Source organism: Ylistrum balloti, unplaced genomic scaffold (assembly GCF_031769215.1).
Source record: "Ylistrum balloti isolate Yb309-2 unplaced genomic scaffold, AGI_CSIRO_Ybal_v1 Utg370506, whole genome shotgun sequence".
Taxonomy (NCBI): domain Eukaryota; kingdom Metazoa; phylum Mollusca; class Bivalvia; order Pectinida; family Pectinidae; genus Ylistrum; species Ylistrum balloti.
The window spans coordinates 17,450-39,780 of NW_026782327.1; the positions used below are offsets into that span (position 1 = coordinate 17,450).

The 22,331-nt window shown below is 34.7% G+C and overlaps 1 pseudogene; it reads right to left on the reverse strand.

The window, feature by feature from the left end:
* The window catches only part of LOC132555575 (mitogen-activated protein kinase kinase kinase 1-like), a 32,345-nt pseudogene extending 10,431 nt beyond the window's left edge, over nucleotides 1–21,914 (reverse strand).
* Nucleotides 21,915–22,331: the final 417 nt, after the last annotated feature.

Here is a 22,331-nt window from a genome sequence, read left to right on the forward strand (position 1 = left end):
ATAACGTTTGGATACGGTTCACCGTTTCACCCGATGTTGAGGCCCCAATAAAGGACTACTACTGCCAGTGCCCAGTTGGAGAGAGAACAATGGGAATGTGTGCGCACATCTCCAGTATTTTGTACTACCTTGGGTATTACAGGACGCTGGAAAACCCTCGACCATTACAACCACAGGTAAAGAAATTCCGACAAAACTTGAAATAGTTTTCCATGCGGCAACAACGTGCATATGTCGAAAGTATGTTTGGGGCTCGATATGAAAGATCCCTGTTACCATGTGACTAACCAAACTTATCAATATAGGTATTATACAATCGCCCGTAGCTATGAACACTCCCGTAAATGCGAAAACCAACCAAAATCATAAGGAACACGTTTTGTTTGTTGTTCTGTCTATTTGTCAGCCAATGTCTTCAACCACGGGGACTTGCGAAGTAGCCATCTTGGATTTTTTTATGAAAAAGTGTTTCTCTCACTTTTTTTCATATCTGTGTACATATTCTCAACATACCGAGCAAATACTCTCGTTTTTTTGTTAATTATCTAAAGAAAGTCGAAAATCGGCAATTCAACCATAGGCTAATTCAACCCAACATTTGAAAATGTTCCACCACTTACATTTTCATGATTTTTCCTCTCATCAATAGCATATTACGTACTATTTAATAGGATAAAAATTGGTTTGCATCCAACGCCCATAAAAGGGTGTATTCTCTAAAAAACACAGTTTTTGTGTCTAAAATGTTATCATCGAAAATGGCATTTTTGAGATTGTTTTTTCCATAAAATAGCCAAATGGCGCGATGGAAACATGATTTTTTGTCACAATCATGCCATGAATGTATTCTTTACGGTGACTATCATTTGATTAGATTTTCATTAATATTTTACATAACATGCACATTTTATCAACACTTAGACAGCTTCTGAAAGGTACAACTTTGAGGAGCCATAAAAAACAAACCAAGTGACCTAAATCTTTATACTTTATAGATTTGTGACCACAACGGCATGGGCAATGCACCACCAACAGGAAATTTGAATCAGAGAAGGGGTCGTTTTGGAAACCGGCCCTTTCTAGGGGGATTATTCCTAACCATTTTCATGATATTGTCAGTTAGCCTATCTAACTTCAAATGTACTGTTAATATTGCTTGCTCACCTTCGCACTTCTATGTTGTTCGCTTTCCATTTGGTCCTACACAGGGGACAAATCAATGGGTCATTTTGTCGTCGGCACAGTTCAAACCCTGGCAATAAACAAAGGTTTTAAATTGCTGACCTTTTGTTTAGTATAAAAACTTAATCTATTGTAAGTTACATTAATGAAATTCTTTTTTCAAATGAACTGATTAATAAACCTGGATAATAAACATTTATACAAGAGCCTGTTAATAGATATACTTACACACTGCAATACAATGGTGATGAAGACGGTTCTGACAGCCATCCTCACATTTTAAAAGACTTTCCCCCTCCAGCATTTCCAAAAGACATATTGGACATGTGTCATCCTCCTCTTTCTGACTTCTACAAATCAACAAAGATATTGCCAACTCTGGGGAAAACACAAGGGTAATAAGGATACTTTTGGAATATTCAGTTTACTTATAACATATTGTGAGGCAAGATGGGGAACATTTCAAATCTTCATGATAATTAGGAAACACATGGAGGAGTCAACAAGCAAACTTAATAAACTACTGAATTAGGCCTCATACAATATAATTGTTAGATATACCAACCCTAGACATGTCTTACAGATATACCAACCCTAGACATGTCTTACAGATATACCAACCCTAGACATGTCTTACAGATATACCAACCCTAGACATGTCTTACAGATATACCAACCCTAGAAATGTTGTACAGATATGCCAACCCTAGACATGTCTTACAAATATAACAACCCTTGATCTACCTGTGAGATATAAAAACCCTTGATCTACCTGTGAGATATACCAACCCTTGGTCTACCTGTGAGATATACCAACCCTTGATCTACCTGTGAGGTATAACAACCCTTGGTCTGTTTGTAAGATATAACAACCCATTGTCTACCTGTAAGACATACATAATAACTCTTTCTCTACCTTTGAGACCTAACAACCCTTGATTTGATATATTAACCCTAGATTAGTATCAGATATACCAACCCTCGATTAGTCCCAGAGATATACCAACCCTAGACATGTCTTACAGATATACCAACCCTAGACATGTCTTACAGATATACCAACCCTAGATCTGCCTCACAGATATACCAACCCTAGATCTGCCTCAGAGATAAACCAACCCTAGATCTGCCTCAGAGATAAACCAAACCTTGATCTGCCTCAGAGACATAACAACCCTAGATCTGCCTCACAGATATACCAACCCTAGATCTGCCTCACAGATATACCAACCCTAGATCTGCCTCAGAGATAAACCAACCCTAATTCTACCCTACATCTACCTCAGAGATATACTAACCCTAGATCTGCCTCAGAGATATACCAACCTAGATCTGCCTCAGAGATATACCCACCCTAGATCTGCCTCAGAGATAAACCAACCCTAGATCTGCCTCACAGATATACCAACCTAGATCTGCCTCAGAGATATACCAATCCTAGATCTGCCTCAGAGATATACCAACCCTAGATCTGCCTCAGAGATAAACCAACCCTAGATCTGCCTCACAGATATACCAACCTAGATCTGCCTCAGAGATATGCCAATCCTAGATCTGCCTCAGAGATATACCCACCCTAGATCTGCCTCAGAGGGAGCAGGAGTTGAGTCATCGGAGGGGGTGCCTGTCTGTTCTTCTATTTTCTTCAGTTGCTTTTGTTTTTCCTCTTTCCTGTTCTGTATCCGGGAGGATATTTTTTCATGATAATCTCTGAACAGAGACTCCACCTATACAATAGAGTGATAGAAACAACTCTTTATATAAGTAACAATATCACATATAATATCAGATATATTTAATCTTATTCAGTGGTGCTGTGATTGGTACAACTTTAACTAAGATGTCTTAGCTTGTCATCACAGACTGCATGTACTCAATTAAGTATTAATCCAATAAGCACATTAATAATTACATGGTCAAATCCATTCATAGTTTGTGGAGAAACTGCAGTCATGACATAATATACATTTAGATGTTTCTTATGCAACTTCCTTTATCTCCATATTTAAGTATGTAAATCTCAAATAATAACATGAATTTGATAACTGACTTTTAAGATGAATAAAATATTCCAGTCTCCATAATTATCTATAAGAATATTTTGTTGCTTGAATAATCATGAAACCACATGCTCCCAATATATATGAAAACTTACCTCATAGTTCTTGAGAGTTTTGCTGCCCAATAAAGGATCACCTTCGCTCACTTGGAAAACCCTCAGCATAACGAAGAGGACGTGGACACAATGAGGGCCTTTACCACAGCTACAGGACTAGAAAATAATCAATCCACAATCAACACAAAATGTAAACTTAGTTGTGTATAAAAGTTCTTTTGATTGTTGAAACAATAACTTTTTACCTATACACTTTAATGCTAATCATTTTTCAGTTTTGCCATGTACCTGAGGTCCAATGATAACCCTGAATTTGTGGTCTGGGGAGTCACCACCAATGAGGAAGGAGTTAGGCCCCATCTGCTGCAGGAGGTAGAGACGTAGACGTAAAACCTTAGCGATGCGACTCTTTGTCAGCTGACCTCCTCCAGGTGTAGACTTATTGAACTGAAATCAAATAAAAATATATTAATGACTTCAGACTTGTTATAAATAAGGATAATATCAGTCATATAATTCATAATGGATCTGCATGTTTTGTTTCAGTAGTCTTTTTCCGGGTACTTTAGTTTGTATACAAATAATATGATAAATACCTGTAATAACCACAGTGAAATGTCTCGTAAACGGAGAACAAATGGTAACTGGATATAATATAACTGAATGCTGTTCAGCAAAGAAAAAGCAACAGAAGAAAAAAAACGTTAGAAAAACAAGACTGTTTGCCTGTGATTAAAATTCAGCTAATAGTTTTCAAATGTATACTGCTAACAGCCACAATAGTTTGAAATACCATTCTTTATTAAGATCTTTGACAACGCAGAAAATTTTACCACAACGTAACTGAGCTCATCAGTGGATTTCCCAGCAGTTTGCATTCTTAGCTTGCCGTGGAATTATTAATAGAAGAGTCCAGTAAAATATGACCAAAGGACTTAACTCAGGATCAGAACAATTACAATTTACAAGAATTGTTTTTGAGAATGACATGAGCAGGATGTATTGTGGTGTGTACAAACACTTTTTTGGGAAAAGCATGACCAGAAGTTAATATTGCATTCAGCATATTGGTCAACTTTCATTTTCAATTTTCACAGTGTCTATTGATGCTTCCATCTTAGGATACACTAAAATAATAGAGTTCAAATATCCATTTTCTTATATTATCTTTCTCAGAAATTACCAGTTTTCTTATCTATAACAGTCTGATAATGTATTATGCTGGTTTATATTACCGAATTGTTGGGAGAGACCCTCTTTCTCTGGAAACTTGTATTAGGGGTGAGGTTGACCACTTGTTTGGTGAAGGCAGATTCACCTCGGTTGAAGGACCCATTTCCACGGTTGATTGACCCATTACGATTGATTGAGTTGCTACGGTTGATTGACCCACTGCGATTGACTGAGCCGTTACGATTTAGGGAATTCTTTCGGTGAACTCCAGGTGATGTCTGAAAAAAAATAAGCATATCAAACTACAGGTAAAAGGATATGAGGGTGCATGAGTTTTACTAAGTCAGTTCTAAATGAACTGAAAGTCAAGCAACTTCATCAAAAGTTAGTCTATCATTTTTATTTTATTACTCATGACAAGTATATTAGGTAATTCAGTGGACCTCTTGATTTACAACCTTGCAATATTTCATGCTAATTAGATGCACACTTGTTCGCAGTAGACTTCAAACTGGCAGTATGTTTATACCTGAAGTGCTCTCAGTCATGGTATGCACCTTCATACAAGATGTATACATATGCAATGTGTCTGTACATTGACATATCGGTTTTATACCACATGTACAAGCATACAGAATCTGGTACACTACAAATATTAATTAGGTACACTACAAATATTAATTAGGTACACTATAAATATATTGGTTACTTTGTACCTATATATTCAGGGAAATAAGTATGTAGCTCCATCTTATTATTAGTTTCAGGCAATATAATGTAAAGTTATCTGAAGTATCATGACATTTTGTTGGCTAAAACTATTCAAGATGTTAGTTGTCACTCTAGAAGAACTATTAGGTTGGTACGTATCTATGATATCAGTTGTCATGCTGGGCGAACTGTCAGGTTGGTAACTATTTATGATATCAGTTGTCATGCTGGGCGAACTGTCAGGTTGGTATCTAGTTATGATATCAGTTGTCATGCTGGGCGAACTGTCAGGTTGGTATCTAGTTATGATATCAGTTGTCATGCTGGGCGAACTGTCAGGTTGGTATCTAGTTATGATATCAGTTGTCATGCTGGGCGAACTGTCAGGTTGGTATCTAGTTATGATATCAGTTGTCATGCTGGAAGAACTGTCAGGTTGGTATCTAGTTATGATATCAGTTGTCATGCTGGGTGAACTGTCAGGTTGGTATCTAGTTATGATATCAGTTGTCATGCTGGGCGAACTGTCAGGTTGGTACATATCTATGATATCAGTTGTCATGCTGGGCGAACTGTCAGGTTGGTATCTAGTTATGATATCAGTTGTCATGCTGGGTGAACTGTCAGGTTGGTATCTAGTTATGATATCAGTTGTCATGCTGGAAGAACTGTCAGGTTGGTATCTAGTTATGATATCAGTTGTCATGCTGGGTGAACTGTCAAGTTGGTAACTATTTATGATATCAGTTGTCATGCTGGAAGAACTGTCAGGTTGGTATCTAGTTATGATATCAGTTGTCATGCTGGGTGAACTGTCAAGTTGGTACCTATTTATGATATCAGTTGTCATGCTGGGTGAACTGTTAAGTTGGTAACTATTTATGATATCAGTTGTCATGCTTGGCGAACTGTCAGGTTGGTATCTAGTTATGATATCAGTTGTCATGCTGGGTGAACTGTCAAGTTGGTAACTATTTATGATATCAGTTGTCATGCTGGAAGAACTGTCAGGTTGGTACCTATTTATGATATCAGTTGTCATGCTGGAAGAACTGTCAGGTTGGTACCTATTTATGATATCAGTTGTCATGCTGGGTGAACTGTCAAGTTGGTACCTATTTATGATATCAGTTGTCATGCTGGGTGAACTGTCAAGTTGGTAACTATTTATGATATCAGTTGTCATGCTGGGTGAACTGTCAAGTTGGTACCTATTTATGATATCAGTTGTCATGCTGGGTGAACTGTCAAGTTGGTACCTATTTATGATATCAGTTGTCATGCTGGAAGAACTGTCAGGTTGGTATCTAGTTATGATATCAGTTGTCATGCTGGGTGAACTGTGAAGTTGGTAACTATTTATGATATCAGTTGTCATGCTGGAAGAACTGTCAGGTTGGTATCTAGTTATGATATCAGTTGTCATGCTGGGTGAACTGTTAAGTTGGTAACTATTTATGATATCAGTTGTCATGCTTGGCGAACTGTCAGGTTGGTATCTAGTTATGATATCAGTTGTCATGCTGGGTGAACTGTCAAGTTGGTAACTATTTATGATATCAGTTGTCATGCTGGGCGAACTGTCAGGTTGGTATCTAGTTATGATATCAGTTGTCATGCTGGGTGAACTGTCAAGTTGGTAACTATTTATGATATCAGTTGTCATGCTGGGCGAACTGTCAGGTTGGTACCTATTTATGATATCAGTTGTCATGCTGGGCGAACGGTCAGGTTGGTATCTAGTTATGATATCAGTTGTCATGCTGGGCGAACTGTCAGGTTGGTATCTAGTTATGATATCAGTTGTCATGCTGGGTGAACTGTCAAGTTGGTACCTATTTATGATATCAGTTGTCATGCTGGGTGAACTGTCAAGTTGGTACCTATTTATGATATCAGTTGTCATGTTGGGTGAACTGTCAAGTTGGTAACTATTTATGATATCAGTTGTCATGCTGGGTGAACTGTCAAGTTGGTAACTATTTATGATATCAGTTGTCATGCTGGAAGAACTGTCAAGTTGGTAACTATTTATGATATCAGTTGTCATGCTGGGTGAACTGTCAAGTTGGTAACTATTTATGATATCAGTTGTCATGCTGGAAGAACTGTCAGGTTGGTACCTATTTATGATATCAGTTGTCATGCTGGAAGAACTGTCAGGTTGGTACCTATTTATGATATCAGTTGTCATGCTGGGTGAACTGTCAAGTTGGTACCTATTTATGATATCAGTTGTCATGCTGGGTGAACTGTCAAGTTGGTACCTATTTATGATATCAGTTGTCATGCTGGGTGAACTGTCAAGTTGGTACCTATTTATGATATCAGTTGTCATGCTGGGTGAACTGTCAAGTTGGTAACTATTTATGATATCAGTTGTCATGCTGGAAGAACTGTCAAGTTGGTAACTATTTATGATATCAGTTGTCATGCTGGGTGAACTGTCAAGTTGGTAACTATTTATGATATCAGTTGTCATGCTGGAAGAACTGTCAGGTTGGTACCTATTTATGATATCAGTTGTCATGCTGGAAGAACTGTCAGGTTGGTACCTATTTATATCATTTTTCCTACTTTTTGTTATGTGTGTTTTCGTATTGATGATGTCATTTGTCCTACACTGGACTATATCAGTTGGTAACTAATAGTGATCATAATATTTGTAACTATGAATGGGTGTGTGTGTTAGTTTTTAATCTGGAAATCATTCTTATATGGGTAAATATCTGCAATACCAATTATAGCAAAAAAACATTGGGAAATAAGTACTGTGATAGCTCAACTTTCAATTGGCGTAACTGATCATACATTGTACTCTGTAAAGACAACATTCCTGCAATGATATCACAGCTTGTGGTCCAATACTATTGCCACCTGCCACTGCCAACACACTACTATATTAGGGCCTCAAGCCTACTGCTATATAATTTATGGTTGATCCTCACACCTGTTCATAATGTTGCACATCTTTTTTTTAGCAGCTTACCTTCCCCTATCAAACAATCTATCTTAAAATCTGGACCACAATATCAAAGCCAAAAAAATATTGCCTACCAACTTTCAGCATCCATAAATGAAATAATTTAATGTGATTGTCAAATGAGGATTAGAATTGTGACATCAACATATCTAATCTCCATGTGTTGTGACAGAGACCTTGAACGACTTTCACAGTGTTATTTGTAAAGAGAGATAGAGATACACTTACAACCATACAGCTAACACTTTTGCTGTGGCCTATCATTAGCCACAACACAGGAAATAAATCGGAGACAGTACTTGAGAGCCTAAGTACCCAATAGGATCAATGGGAGGATTGTGTTCTTTCCCACCATAATTCTAGCCCCTAGGGGCCTGTCAGCTCTATCCTTCCCATTGATTGGTAAAATGTCACTTTGTGGTGAGATATTCTACCAGACGCCTAACTGATGTGGTGTGGAACTTTTACCTGTATGAAATGAATGATTGATGCATATTCATTTGTTTTATAATCACAAAACAATTTTAAGGCTGCCTTAAACTTGATAATCAAGTGTTGCTGTTGACAACTATAATTTAAATAGCAATATCTTAAATCTTGTTTATAGAGATTGTTTTTCTGCAGGACAATCAAATATTGCATAATGCTTCTAATCAAAACATGAAAATTTAAATGAATACAGGTTGGGAACCACTTCTTGCTATGTATTACAAATTCTGTACAACTTACATTAACATATGCTCATTAAGTAGTAAATGTGATTCTATTTCTGTCTCAGCTGGATTCTTACAAACAGGCACAATATAGTACTGTACAAACAAAGTGGTGCAGTATAGGACTGTACACAGAAACATGAACAGTAATGAACTGTATATAGTAATTAGTACAGTATAGGACTGTATATAGTAATTAGTACAGTATAGGACTGTATATAGTTATTAGTACAGTATAGGACTGTATATAGTAATTAGTACATATATAGTAATTACTGTCAGTATATAGTAATTAGTACAGTATAGTAATTAGCATAGTATATGTCAGTATATAGTATGTCAGTATATAGTAATTAGTACAGTATAGGACTGTATATGTATATAGTAATTAGTACAGTATAGGACTGTATATAGTAATTAGTACAGTATAGGTCAGTATATAGTAATTAGTACAGTATAGGACTGTATATAGTAATTAGTACAGTATAGGACTGTATATAGACTGTATATAGTAATTAGTAATTAGTATATACAGTATAGTATATGTCAGTATATAGTAATTAGTACAGTATAGGACTGTATATAGTAATTAGTACAGTATAGGACATTATATAGTAATTAGTACAGTATAGGACTGTATGTAGTAATTAGTACAGTATAGGACTGTATATAGTAATTAGTACAGTATAGGACTGTATATAGTAATTAGTACAGTATAGGTATATAGCAATTAGTACAGTATATAGTACAGTATAGGACTGTATATAGTAATTAGTACAGTATAGGACTGTATATAGTTATTAGTACAGTATAGGACTGTATATAGTTATTAGTACAGTATAGGACTGTATATAGTAATTAGTACAGTATAGGACTGTATATAGTTATTAGTACAGTATAGGACTGTATATAGTAATTAGTACAGTATAGGACTGTATATAGTAATTAGTACAGTATAGGACTGTATATAGTTATTAGTACAGTATAGGACTGAATACAGAAATCAAGTAGTAGGAAGAACATTGCACATAGTTGTTAATTTTATCATGCATTAATTGTCCTACTTATTTTCAAGTAGAGAAAAAAAATATGGCCATAATAATACCCTTTTGATTGGTAGAGTACCTACAGATGTAGAAGAATATCCTGTTTAGATAAGATGTAGTTTACTGAATGTTAGACCTACTCTGCTTCCATCAATATAAAATCACATAAAACACAGAGCTACATCAAAGTTTGTAGGATGAGACATTTCTCCAGTATACAATATAACTGAAAAATTAAAAAAATGAAAGAAAAAAGTAGTCTTCTTTGAAAAATCAAACACACATATAGTCTTGTTTTAAAAACCTATGTAGATGTAAATTCACTTATCAGCTGACACACAATAAAGCGAGTAAATCATTGGTCACAATATTAGCTACAGGCCACCTTTTTTTTTATATAAAACTAATGTATGTATTACCATCCACCAAAGACTAGAGTGGCCTCATGCGTAACTAATACCTTGTTATATATATCTAACATCACTTGTACATTACCAAAAAAAACACCAACACAAACACAACAGAAGATAAATGATAACAGAAAAAAAGTTCACACAACAACATCTAAGAGATATCTACCGAGCCATTCCTGCCCATTGCCCGCTGTCAGTCTCCTTTATTTCCGCTGATGTTCCAGTGTTACACAAGTACAAATGACATTACCAATGGGACATTGTCTTTTGAGAAACACTGGGATGACAATAGTAGGTCGGGGAGAGAACAAAGGACGCCACTCTGACTCATCTTCACAAACTTCTAGGCACCATCCATGCTGCTATTGGTAACTATCGAGATAGGCTGATTGGAAAAACGTTCCTCTACAGCTTTTTTATCATTTTTCTTCTCTTTTTTTTTTTTAAACATTCACTCATATCTTTACGATAATAAAGACTCATGATTATATGGATCAAATTATAGTATACTTAAAACCTGATTCTATCAATGTTTTTTCATGTTTTCAATTCCTTCAGTTCATACAAGCAGGTCGCTAGAAGTTTCCTCTAAACCATGTGGATACCACCCAAGGCATCTTATTAGATCTAGATGAATTCAGAAAACAGGAACATAAATTATCATCAACATCCAGATACTGAAGACACACCAATAAAAACATAACTGTGCCTTCCAGGAACACCGAAAATCAATACAAAACTATAACTGAATATTGCTCTTAATTTGATATAATTACATAGTTAACTGGGGTTAACAACATCACAATGAATCATGCTGGACAGTTTAGCACTATTCACCAATGGACTAGCCAAGTATGGTCATGACTGTCAATAGTGGGTATAAGGAGCTATGGGCAGAGGAAAATAACAATGATTTGTAAAAATGATAAATAAAGTGTCTATAGGAAGGGTACTCTTTATGAGTGGCCCATCAAAGTCTTATCTGTATGAAGGGCTAAAGGAAAAGTAAACTATCTGATTAACTATCGGCTAATTCTTCTGTGTAAATGCCTACAGGCAGGGTAAACTTTATCAGTGGATAGAGAAGACAATAGTTATAATGACAACACTGGATAAAAAAATTGGCCGTCCTTGTCATCATTCTGACAACACTGGACTAAAAAGTTGACAGTGCTTTGTCATCGTCTTTACAACTTGGTGAAGTTTGGTCATCATCCTGACAACTTGGTGAAGCTTGGTCATCATCCTGACAGCTTGGTGAACCTTGGTCATCATCCTGACAACTTGGTGAACCTTGGTCATCATCCTGACAACTTGGTGAAGCCTGGTCATCATCCTAACAACTTGGTGAAGCCTGGTCATCATCCTGACAACTTGGTGAAGCCTGGTCATCATCCTGACAACTTGGTGAACCTTGGTCATCATCCTGACAACTTGGTGAAGCTTGGTCATCATCCTGACAATACTGAGTTGCTAGAGCACTAATCATCCTAACAATATTGGACTATGGAGATCATGTAAACATACTTCATCAAATTGGTCAACTGATAGTTTTTGTCATTTTCAGTTAGGGTAGTCAATGCTTGTTACGTTTTTTAAAGATGCATTGATATGAAACAGTGAACAATAACAGGTAAACTTACACCAACAATTATAATCCTAACCAGGTCAAGTGTACTATGTTGGTATGTTTATGTATTCAGTGACTGATAACAGGAAGTCAGTGTAATGAATCACATTGTAGGTACTGGATCAATGGTAAGGATCAGTACCCAGAGTTCCTGAGGTTATCCTTCACTGGGGTCACCACACACTCACACACTGGGGTCATCCCACACTGGGGTCATCCCACAGTTGGGTGACCTACACTGGGGTCATTTCTTTCGGAGGTTATCCCACAGAGGGGTTATCTATATTTGAATTGTAAGGTCACACATCTTCAGACTGGCCATCTAGACGCCTAACATGTGTAAAACCCGTATAAAGACTGTTTAAAATTAGCCATCTTTTATTTACCTGTAACAAAGCTATCAGCTTTGCACCTGTGCCTGATCACATATTTGTTAGATTATCCTACCTGCAGAATATTATTGGTTAGATTAAATTACCTGAAGGACTCTCAATGGCGTAGCATGTTCATGTTACTACATTTAACAAAGGTTTAAATACCACATAATCACTGCCATTACACACTACATGCTCATGGCCACCGCCGGCCCGCCCCGAACCATACAACTCACCTCAGATTTAAACCAACTCTCTGATGCAATTGACACACACTGTATCAGATTCAGAAACAGTATCTCACAGCTCGCTAGTCAATCCAATAAATCAAGTTAATTAGACTAGTATATATAAACATGCTCTAATTCATTAGTGATAATTATTTCAGTGTTATTTTCCGGTGTTATTTTTTTTTATCTTTTATTGCATCAGTTGATATAATGATATCAGATGGATCCATCAAAATATGATTTAACAAGCATAGGCAACAAATCAAAGGTCTCTTAGCTATTTCTTTAGAGTCTTCAATCCTAAATACAGATAAAACAGCACAACAATGTTCTGAAACACAAAATATAATGTAAAAGATTGTTGTGCTCTTTATAGCATGTTGTTTACTTTGACTTGAAATGAATTATTGTATGGAACATTAAAAACTGATGGCTCATTTTTCCATGTTATTTACGTGAAATAGCACATGAGCTCTAAATCCAAATGTAGCATATTATGGTTCTACAATAGAGGAAACACAGAAAGCAATTTTAAGTACATTTGTATACATATACATATATACTACACTATAATTAATTGTGGTCACCCTTATGATGTGCATACCTCTGAATTAGGCAGGAAGATCACTACACAAAATATGAGATAGTAGATTCATAACAGGAGGAATCATGATAATAAAGACAGATTTCTAGTAAATTTTCTCTATAATGAATTTGCGATTATGATGTTCACCAAATCTTCTACTCCTGTAAATATTCACCCATGGATCTCTTCATTATCAGTTTGTATCATTTTTATATCAATATAATTGAAAACAAAGTAAGCTCTGTCGGTTTATCAACAAATTTAAATGGATAACTGACAACTTAGTTTTGTTGTATCACGGAACATGCTTTAAAAGTCCATTTAAACTGAAGGCATCACAGAATATCTGTAATGTTTTACGTACATACATCAAATTCTGTATTATCTCTGATTAACCATGTCATGTTCAATAATATTTGATTTATAGCAATCGCAATTTCATGTTAAAAACTAAACCAATGTAAAAAGAGAAAAAGTGAAGTAAAGTTCCTCATTAGAACTGTAGCTATTTGGTCTACAAAAAGCATATTGTTGGTATGATGTGAAGTTCTTAATTAGATCTGTAACTCTTTTGTTTACAAAACTGTGTAAAACCTGCATGAGTGATCTTAGTTCCCAGGTAGTATAATACAAAATATAACACTTGAATTCTAACTAAAGATAAAAATACATAATTTATGGACCGATAAATACAGCCCAATGATAAGCACAGGTGTACCATCAGACTCATAGCCCCAGGACACAGTCCCCCAAAAATCCCCAAAGTCTAGGTCACACCACCTTCTATTTGCATTTGAAAAACATGACTCATAAAAATAAAAATGAGCCTTTTTTTATCGGTGGGTATTGAAGTTTGAAAATATGGTGAATCATGTTTATATCGGTATGTATAGAGAACTAACCACTGTCATATAGCTTCTTCAATAACACAGCAGCTGCTTACACCTGAACCCAGTAAGTGAAACAGCATGACCTGCTCAGTCACACCAGGGGGGCCTAAACATTACTGCGATCATCAAACCATACCTGATTATCAAATTTTAGTTTGCATATATATAAATATCATGAGACTTTCTGGTTTCCAGGTAAACAAAAGTAAAATATGATGATAAAAAGTTCAAATATTAGAGAGCAGTGGCTCAAAATATGTACCAATTTAACTTGTTCTAGGTGTAAGAGTACCATAAAATAATTAACTGTGGTGGCCTCACTGCCTAAGTGGTCTGTAGCCTCCAAGTAATCAAGTCTAACATGGGGAATAATGGGTTCTAGTAGTAGCAATAAAACCTAGGTGTACCAAGTGACACTGTAGAGTGATGTATAATACACTAAATACGAGAATATCTACATTGTACCTTTCAGGAATTGTTCAGCTTTCTCAAACTATCCAGCACACTAAAATATCTTTAAATAAAACGGTCTGGCTTCTTTTCAATAGTCTTTGTCTTTAAGTAATTAAATAACAATAGTTAAACATTAATGAAAAATAGGAAAAAAAATAATGAAATGAAGCATTGAGAAATCTAAATATCCATCTTTTATGTAATAGAAAACTTCTTCAGCAGCCTCTGGTAAGATGTAAATCCTAGAAACAATCAACACAAGGATTCTGCTCTTCGTTTGGTTTACAGACATGATGCTATTGGTTACAGACTGAAAGAGTTGAAGAAGAATGATAAAATGACCTGTCTACTTTTATAACCGTATAATTATGTTAAATTATGTAGAAACATGACAGTTGAAATTTCCTTGATGTTTTGTTCCATTGATGTAGAAAAGATAGGCCATACAAACCTAGTTATGGTAACACGACACACCTATCCTGTATAACCTTACTGTAGTAGCACCATCATATCAATATTGGTGACTATCAAAGGAAAACAAGAGATCGCAGATTGGTGCCCACCATTGTTTAATCGTCATTCATTCTCTACCAGTTATATATTTTTCTGTCTTCTTTTCCTGCACAACTAAAGGGGTACTACAATGAAATGATCCATCTGAAAAATGTGTTGTTATCTAAAATGGATGAATTTCGGCAATTTTCTTAGTCTAACAAGTCCAATAATTGACAATACATAATAAAGGACTAGTGGGAATCAACATATGAAATTTGAGAGAGCACAATCCAGTACTTCTCAAGATAATAGTGATGACAAACTTCAACTTTCAAAATACAATATGGCCGAACACCAACACAAAGCAAAAACCAAAATACAGAAAGATGTCACAATTGGATTGATACAAATTGAAACAGGAATGATACATTGTGTTTAATATTTTTTTCACAGCACAATTTGCTGTAAGTATGGCAATGACATTGTGCTAGCATTCAATAAGATGTTTGCCTACAAAGCTGTCATTCACAGTGGTTATAAATGCCACATCATGACTGTTCAATGCTCTAAAGACAAAAGCCAGTACATGGCTAACTTAACACATATTGTTTGTATTTGTGTCTGATTTAAATATACAAAGAATATTTATAAAAGAAGTAATCAGATTTGTCAGGATTGTTATGCTCATTGCAATAATAAAATTAGTGTCGCTATGATGCATATAATATGTACAATGTGCACAAGTATGACAGACCAATCAATCAGGCATGTAGATCATCAGACATATTAAAATCTGAATTGATATATATGTAAATTTAGAACTTTAAAGCTTTTATGGCTTAATTGTCAGTTCTCAAAGCTCTTCGCTGTAGATACAAAATGTCATTCGTTTTCTTTGTAACAGAATTTTGATGTCTAACATATGTTACCCATCCAGCAGACCTCAGTCTATTTGTAATATGAAGATATTGACCTTGATCTTTCTTTTTATTAGAAGCACTTAAAAAGCATGTGATTTCTATAGGCATTTAAGTTGAGCATTATTACAGTGCATTAATATGGACACTGAGTAGTTAGGATATTTCTGAATTACAACATATCATATTCTGATTCTCACCTGCCTCCTGAAGCACATTTTTGTACATATTAATAACAAAATGTGAAGTACTCACACGGTTATGCATTTGTTCAAGATCTAGATAACTACAGGTCTGAACCAAATACTTCCTTGTCAGGAACATGTACTATTTCATTCTCTGTAACGATCACTTGTTTATCTGTTACGGGATACCCGTGAGATGGGTACAAAGTACATTAGGCTACTAATAGACGACTCTGATATGGATATTCTAACAATCACTTGGCCATGTTCATCTGATATAAAGCATATTATAATCTACCTATGTTGTGTAGTGTAGCAAACATTTTATATAGTTATAGTGTAGCAAAAGTTGAAAAGTTTTATACATTTATATGAAAGCAAGGTTATGGTTGAAGTGATCAGTTCAGATTCAAAGATTGTCAAAATAACAACAGTTTAACCCATAAGTCTTGTCTGTGTAGCTATAGTTGTATGTATATCATAATACTACAGCCTCTTTGACCACACAATGTTGCTGAACTACTACCTGTTTACCTTATGCCTCATGATGGTTTAGACATTTTCATTCAACAAGACTTTTACCATTTTTGTATAAGGTTCATTGCGAAATCCTACTGGTGAGTCATTTTAAGAACATTTTTTTCTAACCACAAAAGTCCTTGACATTCAGATAACTGGTACTCTAGAGCTAGGTTAACCTTTGTTCTGGGTCTACCTAGAAGAGACATCTGGTTGTAACACATCTTCACGTTCTGCAAACTTTCAAATGTTTGATTTTCACACATAAAGGAATCAGCACATCTTTTCACAAAACAAACCCAGTCCAATATAGTTTACTTAACCTTTTCCAAGTGCATCAATTTGCATTATTTAAGATATCAAAGAAGATTTCTGATTTTAGAGATTTTACATAAACATAAATAGAGCAATAAAAACCTATGTTTATCCTCTAAAGGAACATTATAAAATGAGTTTCCTTGCAATTATTGCTATATAGGATATAACAGGGTAGGCCTATAACTCACAATATCTATAGCAGTTATTGAGATTAAGAACTCTTTTGAAATGGAGGAAATTTTAGACATGTTATTGGAGCATCTGTAAACAATCATGGATATTAAACTACTCGCTGGTGCTGTGTGACAATCTCAACATTATGATGGTTTCTCCACATGTATCCCATTTCAAATTTTGACATTGTATAAGTTCACAAAGCGAAGAACAATTTTGATCAAGTGCTTCAGGAATATGTCACTTACCATCTGACTACATTGAGGTACACTTCATTGTGAGAATATAAGTAGGAATTAAAAAAAAACCTGAAGGATTGTATTTTCTTTTGTGATACATTAATGAGGTTTTAATTCGTTTTAATCATAGCACAAAAGATTCCACCAGTAACTAAATCATGATGATATCTTTATTAGCACCTACCATTTGTAATGCCTTTGTTAATACTTAACAATACTGACACAGATGGAGATATTGCTTAGTGAAACATACATAACATCAGGCCTATAACTGTGCGTAGACAATCTGTGAAGACACCCAAGCCAAGCAAGTTCGATATTTGCTATTTTACATTTTTTTAAATACATCAATAACATAAAGGATTATATGTGTATAATTCATTTACAAACTTTATTAATAATTCACAGACAATCTTAATAAAAATTTCCCTCCGTTGTCTGTTATATCAACAAACTTTTGTCAACGGCAAATCACTAAGATCTGGCTCTGTGGCTTGTGTACTGGTAACGCTTATAACCCAGAAAATATGGTATACCATGTAAAAGATAAGAATAATACCTTAGCAGCTTTCCCTTTCTTCTTCTCAATGAGACAGCGTTTCCAGGAAGGGATACGTTTTGGTATGTCTTGTCCTCGAACACCTTCTAGTATGTCCTTCACTTTTCTGCTGTCATTACTGACTCTGGTAGACAAACATAAATTTTTTGATTAATTTATTTCATTCTTTTTTTCAATTCTCAAATGCTGAAAATATAAAATAACGTGCTCAGTCACCAGTCCCCTTACATTTGTATGTACACAAATAATTGTCAGAAAGAAATAATATTGTAGGAGTAAAATGAAACACTTAAAACTGTATACATGCAATATGAAACTGGAAAAGGAAATAACCTGAATGTATTGAATTTCTTCAAATACTTTTTAAAGGTCAATATATCAACCAGCTATAGAGCATGTGGTCAACATACACAATCAATAAAAATGGATGCCACCAACATCAACATACATTTACAATGATGTTACATGTGCTTGAACTACTTTCACACTTACAATATGACAAATCTTTTTCTATAAACTGAAAGTTTAAACAATCATGACAAAAGATCTTGATTGAGAGTCACATTCTAAAATCACTGTTCAAATTATCATAATAACTTATAATAAAGCATTTCTCCATCCCTTCCCCCACCCAACCCTCTCCCCAAGATTGTCAAAGATGTTTGGCAAGTTTTAGTCATGATCATGCTTTGTATATAGTTTGATATTTGCCAGTTGACTATTTAATAATCCGCTTACAGATTTGAATATCTACCATGTAAGAAGTCATGGAGTTTTCAGCTGAGTTAGTATGCATATTATTTCATTGTCACTACCTTGGTTCTTATTTTGAGGATGCAACATTATAATCATACTATCACAGTTGACTTATTATAGCTACATGATGGACATCATCAATAATACAGATGATATATATGTACACCCTCCCAGAACTTTCAACTCAATGGTCTCAAAATCCTGGTCACTTTTACTTTGTTTTTCCTGGTTTCATTGATTTTTTATTTTTAATTAGAATTACACTTTTGTGTCTAGTAAAAGTTTTATTGTACATGTACATGTGTTGTTTGTTCGATGCTGTTAAAAGTGATCATCAAAGAACTGATAGCAACACAAAAAAATCAGTCAAGCATTCACATGTTCTACATAATCAAAGCCATGCTAATATTACAACAAAAATATTCCTAAGAAAGCTGTGTCTCATGACAAATGTATATAAATGATCATGATACATGTACCAGCTATGATACAGCCCTAACAGTGACAGACTTGCTCTGGAATCTAACTTACATATACAAGGAACTACTAATGTCAGGACCACTTTCCATGCATGTAGAGATCTCCTAAATTCTGGTATTGTAAATATGTAGTCTGACAGACACTGCTTTAGTTTAGACTACTTATAACTTCTTACTCATTCTTTGATACACATACCACTGACTAAGTCATTTTTTACTCACAGATACAGATGTTTATAAAATATTTACCATTGTTTTTATGCTTACAGACTGAAAGATTGGGGGCACATTGTTTTTGTGCTGTCTGTTTGTCTGTTGTCAACTTTAGCTTTGCCCATATCTATTCCTTGTAACAAGACCTTTCCGATGGTACTAAAATTTTTGACCTCGTGACCTTGATATGTGACCTTGACTGTGACCTATATTTCAAAGTGAAAAAAAATCATCACCACAATGAAGACGAAAGTGTTTCACAAAGTTTGCATGCAATCAGCACATGCCTTACAGTACATTTTTAATGTCCCACTACAGAATTTTGTTGCATGGGCATGGTATTTCATAAACACATCTTGTTTCCCTTTGTCACTGAAATGAAGTGGTATTAAGCAAAAATAAACGAGATTGGAAAAGAATATCTATTAAATTGTAAAATGCTTGTACAACTACTGCATTTATTTGTTTATACACCTGTGTCTGATAATAAGCCCAGTCATATATTGCTGATCAGTATAACTACAACAAATGCTGTCCTGAAATTTCCAGAAAACAGGGATAAGAAAATCTGAGAATGAGACCCTCTCCTCATTAAATGTATACATGTAGTTTGTAATATATAAAAGTCACCAAAGTTACAAAGTCAGCAAAGGAGGGAAAATATTACACCTGTAAACAGAGATGATATTTATAAACATGAAGATGATATTTATAAACCCTGCAGCAGATGCCCAGAGGTCAGTCTTCAGGAAGCTTAACACTTGTACATATCTAATGCCAGACGCTAGCACTGTTTTATCCAGAGATGCACTAAATATCATGATCACTCACTCCTTTTGTCATGCACAAGACATTTAATTTGTAGTCAGATACAGGTGTGTGATAAACTGTTTATAAATAGCCACCACACACACTATAACGTAACTAGGACTATGTAGAGATTTTCTAATGAAACATTATGGAAACCTCTCAATATATCAGACTGAGTTATCAATGATGAATTTTTAGCTGTGTTCTTTACTTTAAAGATTTTTGTCCACAAAATCTTACTTTACTACATAGTCATCTTGTAAAGTGGTGGATATGTTCTTAACTTCAGTATCAATGCAAGAAAACTTACAATATACAAGTAGCATTAACATGTATATATACAACAATGTATATAAATTTACATTAAGTCTCTTTTTCCATTTTTAGATGGCTACTTGCCACCGACTTATTCTCGTCAAAGCAAGCATTTTCCTAGTAGATTGCAACTTATGCACATGGATTTTTCAAAAAGAAAATATATACATATACTTCCTTTCAAAACTTTTTGCAAAGTTTTGTGCAAACTAAGTTAATTCAAATGAAAATTTCCCTACATATTTGCAAGAATAGGTTGGAAGCAGATAGTGTTTTAAAATTCTAAAGCACAATATACATCTTGTTTTCATTTCATGATGTATGCTGTTTGCTGAGATTTTGTGGGACATCTTAGTATAACAATCTTAACAAAACATCAAAATTATCAGAACAATTTGATTGTCTTTAAGCAAAGAAATTCTTAAAAACTTTTAAGCACGAGTTTAATAACACACTGATTTCCAGAATTATAATTTTTCATTTAGTATTCTTGATCATTATCAAAACATACATACTTGTCTAGATTGAAACTGTCTACACTTTCTAAGGGAGTTCCAAAATTTCAAAACCTGTCTTATTTATTTTGGTAAATAAAAGCTATATTTTATTTTGGGTGTTTTAGATTTTAAAGATATACATGTAAAAGTGATTTAAAAAATTTCCACAAAAAAACCCAGATGTACTTAAGTTAAATGCATCATTTATTTGCTTTACCTGATAATAAAGTTAAAAACCACTAATTGTGCTAATTATACAATAAAGAAATTACATGAAAATTACTCTAACCTGATTCTTTTATTAAAGGTAATTTTTAATGTATTTACTACATGCTAAATTTGTATGAGAAAGACCTTATGCACAATCCACATGTATGAATATATGCATATATCATATAATGCACTTCAACCAAGTTTCTGTTGCTTATTAATAAATCAAATTACAACACTGCATGATAATTTATTCAAGATTACCAGGAAATTGTAAACTTAATAGGAATTGATGGGTTAAATGAAACAATACAAACTCTGTAGCTTTGAAGAAACACTCATTATTACGATAACATTTTTTAACATGCATTTTTATTCGATATTTAAAATTCGATATTTAAAACTGAAAACATCAGTTAAAAAGAGACAGGTGCAACCTTCAAAAAAAAATAATAATCAAATAAACTACTAAGTTATCGTAGAGTACATTACCTCGTGTTTTTATCGCCTTCCTCATTAGCATTATGATCGTCCTTGTGAATTGGCGATTGCACTGGTTTCAACTTTTCTCGCCAGTTATGGGGTCCAAGAAAGTTATCATTGTTTTCAACATTATCCCCCATAGTTACTGAGCCTACATGTTTTTCTTCTGGTGTTGGAACTGGCACTTCCAGAAGATTCCCGCACCCACCATTATTTGGATCTTTCGTATCAATCATCGGTTTCATTTGGAATGTCAAATTACAATAGCTGTCGTAATGCTCTCCCACCGCAGTGTTTGTTGATCTTCGCCTTGCAAAGTTTATGCAAAACCATCACATAAAAGTTTAAACCCATACATCCTTCCGTGGCCATTTTATCTCCTGTGGTATTTTCTCACAACTTGTTTGTTGTTAGACGCAGTTTCCGGTCAGGAAAACCCATATATTCCCGCGATAGTTGTTTTGAACCCAAAATTGCTTCTGATGTCATTTGTGTAGAATGTTTTCCTGGTTCCTCTCTGTGTAGCAGTACTTTCGTAAGTAATGCCTTAAAGCTAAGCGTTCTAAAGATTAGAAAAAAAAGACACCAACGAACGTTTGGAAGGCTGGTATTTCTTTAAGCGCTTTATAAACTTAGACTACAACAAGTGCTTGGTTGTTATA